Genomic DNA, 5,409 nt, shown 5'->3' with positions numbered 1-5,409 from the left:
CTGGACAAAAGAGCTCCCATCAGGACCCTATACACATATACTGACACACATATGAACACATACTGTGTGTTATTTATGCTCATTTAGTTTAATCTGTCATTCTTGTAGCTCAAAAAGTAAGGTCATGGGTTCAAATCTCTTGCACAGAAAATGTATGCCTTGAATGCAATGAAAATAGCATCTGCAAAATGCATAATAATGACATAATCTTGAAATACTGAACATTTAAACTTTACTAATTTATGGAGACTTAATATATCAATTTCAACATATGATATCATGATTATTTACCAAAGCATGGTAAATTATACTGATTATTATACTTTTTTACATTTAAAAAAAAAAAAAAAAAATTTTTTAACAAAATTATAAACATTGTGGGGATATTTTTGGTCCTCATAAAACAACTTATAAATCATATTAAATGAGTTTGTTTTGAAAATGTAAAAATGCAGAAAGTTTGTTAGTTTTAGCGGTAAGGTTGAGGGATAGAATATACAGTATAAATCATTATGTCTATACATGGAAAAAACATGGAAACATGTAAATACACACGCACACACACAATATTTTAGTCTTTCAAAGTTTCACATTTAATTCAATGTGTTACTTGATGTTCCTTTTGCAATTACTAGTGAAATTTACTATACATTAGTGACATAAGTAAATCCTACACCAATTTTTTTGCATGTGTTTTTCCTTTTTCCCCCAATTATATAAAAAAGTATCTGTTTATGTTGAAATGGTGTTTTAAAAAATACCTTATCCATCACCTTAGCTCATAAATTAACAAACAAACACACATATACATAGAGAACAAACAAAAATAACATCCCTCTTCTCTGAGTCATTTTATTAAATTACAGAAGCCTTTGTAAAAGAGCAGCCACCCGGGATAAACAATGTCAAGAACTTCAGCCTTTAGACACAAGTCTATTTCCTGAAAGCTTTAGGGTTATTAGGCACTCATAATGAAGCTAATTAACAGGCTCAATTATTTTGTACGAAAGCTCATCAAAGAAACAATTGAGAGATGGAAACAGGCAAAACTGTTTTCTAAATCAATGAATGTGTCATTAACATCCAGTAAATTAAGTAATTTATCAGACGCTACAAAACAGGGGCAAGTATTTACACTAGATAGTCAGGACACACATAAACACAAATTAATATAACAAGATCTCAAATTACATAAATAAACAACATTAGATATTTTGCGTCTGAGCTGCATGCTTCCACATAGGAAAGCATAAAAGGTAGATTTTTGGGAAACTTACCATTAATTAGTGTTCTTCAAGCTATTACTGCTCATGCATGGACATGGTGTCATTCCATTGATCAACATTTTTAATATAAAAATTTGTGGAGATGTACATCTGCCTTCAAACTGAGGGGGGAAAACCTACAGAGAAAAAAATATAGAGAATGTATTTAAAAAATGTACTAAATTTATATATTTGTATATCAGAATTATGTCAGGAAAACATCTGAAGCATTTCAAAATTCTATTTTCATTTCAAAACAACATCACACACAGAGTCATGTTGTTTGTCAGGTCATTACAGCTGCTACAACACAAATGTTACAATGGGAGCTCCATTTTTGCTTCTTTTGACATATCTTTACAAATGATCCTGGTCTCTAGTGCTCCTAGTTTTCAACATCAATTTATAATGTCTTAATCCCAAAATGGGAAACTTCACAAACAAAAATTGGTTATGAAAAACATTAATTATAGCATAAAAAATGTGCAATAAACAAGCATTAAATGAAACATTTCTTGTGAATTCAGCATATACAATTTGGATCCAAGTACTATCAGATAAAAATAATAAAATAATAATTATAAATTAAAACATCATACCTTAATTAATTAGTCATTTCTTTAAATTATAATGACATAACGTTAGTAATTAATATAAAAGAACAGCATATATGCATTTAATATGTAATAATTTCTTGTAGCAGGTTATTATACACATTATTATTAGCCCTATCTTAATTATATTAAACATGCAGGATGTGTAATATGAACACTGAAGTCTAAAATCTTCACTCAAAATTGTTGTATAAAAATATGAATGCGGCATTTCTTTTTCCACATTTTATTAAAGTAACATTTAAAAAATTCTATAATGACAAAAGTACAAAGACATTTTAGGTGTCAGAGATATGAATTGCCATTCCAATGTCTCATTTTATTTGTATGCTGATCTAAATAAATACATTAATTCCCACAGAATAATCAAATTTATGAATTTTATCTAAGATATTTTAGGTATTTTTGCAACAAACAAACAAAACAAAAAAGAACCTTCCTAAGGTTCCCCTAAATGTAACCCTAAAGAACCTTTCAGTGAACAGTTCAGTTCAACAACTTTTTAAAAATCAAAATAACTTTTCCCCCCCAATAAAGAAACTTTTTTTTTTTTAAAAGTCAGAAGATGGAGAGTAGGTGGTCTTTTGTGGCTGATTGAACTCATTTGACCACATGAGCATTTACACAATGAAATCAATCGGTTGAATGCGTTTTCAACCACCTCTGGAAGTGGTTGAAAGTGGACAACCTCAAAACGCTTTAGACTCCATTTACACCTGTGTTTAGCGCTGTCCACTTGTGATCAGATCGACAAAAACTTCTCTTAATAGCCTACCAGGTGTTAACAGGTCCTGTGTGTTCTTTAAAAACATGACCAAACACAATCACAATCAACAATATCAATGATAAACTTTGGTAAACTTTGTTCAAATGAGTTGTCTGAGCCTGTAGAGAAGCTTAGTGTATGCACATTAAACATCTTCGTTCTGGGATCAGCCATGGGAATGTAAGCTCATCCGATTTGCTCCAGCAGGTGGGAACTGCTGGCCTCAGCATTTTCCCCAACTGAGACTTTCTAGGGCACAATCCCTCGAAGCGTGTTCACTGCACCACACGCATACACAGACACGCCAACTCTCGCACGGACACAGATTTTGTCCTCCTGAAGAAAGCTTTCTCTCAAGCAAAATGTCTCGCTGTCTGTGCTAAGCGCCCCACAAGGACAGACCACACATATTTAACACATCAACAGGAACAGAAATTTGCTCCAGACTTATGCAGTCATTTCCACAAACCAAGCATGACCGGCTCTGAATGTTCTGCAGTCAGACCATATCATGTTCAATTGACACCTCAGATCTCAATGACGAACCAATTTCGGAATTTCTTATATTCAAAGGTTGTTCTAATCAACCCTTTTGTTGACACCCAACATTTGGTTGAGTTACCCTATATTTTACGGTGTTATAAAATTCATGATTAGGCCTATGATTGGTCATGTGCAGCATTTAACGGTCTGATATTTCCTACGATTCACTCTCGTTCATCGCATCACACTATGTTCTCTCCATCTTGTTTCATACAAGCACATCTGGCGCCATCTTGCATCTCATTTATCGATGATTGTAGTGAAAGTGACCTCATCTTCATTGCATTGTTTTGTAAATAATGGAGTATTTTCGAGATTTAGTCAGGTTAGCGCCAATTTTTTTATTCTTTTTTTTTTGACAGGAATGAAAACGAGGCTGTGAGAGGGATAAAATACAGTATGTTCAATGGATTATAGTACTGTTATTTAACAACATACCGATTGTTCAGCTAACGAAATGTCTTCCTGAAAAAAATAATTCAAAGACAAAAACTCAAATAGTGAAAACTGTGGGTTGTGAAAATTACATGATCTAGGACCTTTATACAGTGTGTGCAATTGTAAAGACTGCAAGTCTATTCCTCACAGCCTCGGTTTCATCCATGTTAAATTCAATATAGCATCTACCCTAACTAAAGACTATTCTTAGCGAAAGCTTTAAGGTAATAAATATACTGGTAAGTGGTATAATACATAAGTATTTTTTGCCATTCACTAATTAAATTAAATTTAAATAAAACTCTAGAACTGAAACTACACATTCAAGAAATCTGCTAGGTTTTTCCATACCGACATGCACAAATCAATAATCTAATTGCTTAGACTGCTAACAATGATCACCTTCACTTTCAAAAATAAAGGTTCCAGGTTTTTAGAAGCGAGGCCATATAGAAGAACCATTTATGGTTCCCCTAAAGAACCTTTCAGTGAACAGTTCAGTTCAACAACTTTTTAAAAATCGAAATAACTTTTTTACCCCCAAATAAAGAACCTTTATGGAAATTTCCATGGATGTTGAAGGTTCTTGGAACCATTGATGACAATACAGAACCTTTATTTTCAAGAGTGCTGTTATTAAAACATTCAAAGGTCCTGGTGGAGCACACAGAGATCTGTGAAGTGGGACATTGTTCTCTCTTTCCTCTTGCCCAAATATGCACGTCACACAGCAAGTGAAACACATAGCAAGTAATACGCAAACAAACAAGTGCTACAACAGTCAAATGCACACTTAAACCCCTTATTAGCCATTCAAATCCAATGAGAGCAAAGAATCACGGGTAAACAGGTGACGCAAACTGCTGACTGTGATCTCTAGGATGGTGAACAATGTATAACTCGGCCTGCAGTGAGACACTTTCTCTAATTACACCAGCTCAGGATGTTCTGATGGGCTTTATTTAACACACACTTTGATGTTGTGAATTCCATGTGTACAGTTTAACATTACATGTATTACTTTTGTATTTTGTTGTTTAAATCACCATACATTTCAGACAAACCAGAATAAACACCTAGAATATTTGGTCCATAAGTATGCAGCAGCGCAGTGATGTTACTGTAACATTAAAGTGATGGTATCTATTTGTCTGCGCCATCGCTCTCTATGGCTGAAGGGTAATGGATAAGGGTTAATCAATGCATCTTCATCTGACAGACGCTGGGCTGGTCAAGCAGGCATTACCCGGACTCATCACTAACATAATGAGCCATTTCCACTTCAGGATTTACCTCTTGCTGTGTGCCTTTTTTCCCTTCTCTTCTCTCAATCTTTCTCTTCTTCCACAGAGCAATTTATTCATAAATATGGAAAGCCTCTTCAGAGTCAGCACTTTTCTTGTACAGTAATTTTGAGGCATGTCCAGGGGAGTTCCTCTTTAAATGATGCAGTGTTCTCCTCAGTGGCAGAAGCTCTGACTTGGCACTGTGGTTTCAGCTGATTAGGGGGAAACGACTGTGGCTAGTGTCATACTATTTACGGTCTCATCTTTATTTCTGTAGCAGTATCCAAGTCCTGTTGGTGCGTAAATGCATGCTGTGCAAATATAGGAGCGCACACAGTGACAAACTTGGGGGTAGTTGGTTAGTTAAAGGGATAGTTCACCCAAAAAAAATTATTCTTTCAACATTTACTCACCCTCATTTACTCAGTCGTTATGACTTTCATTCTTCTGAAGAGCATGCAAGAAGTTTAGCAAAATGTTATTGCTTCTCTTTTTCA

This window comes from Squalius cephalus, assembly GCF_949319135.1.
Source record: "Squalius cephalus genome assembly, chromosome: 21".
In the NCBI taxonomy this organism is placed as follows: Eukaryota; Metazoa; Chordata; class Actinopteri; order Cypriniformes; family Leuciscidae; genus Squalius; species Squalius cephalus.
This window is presented reverse-complemented; position numbering follows the sequence as displayed.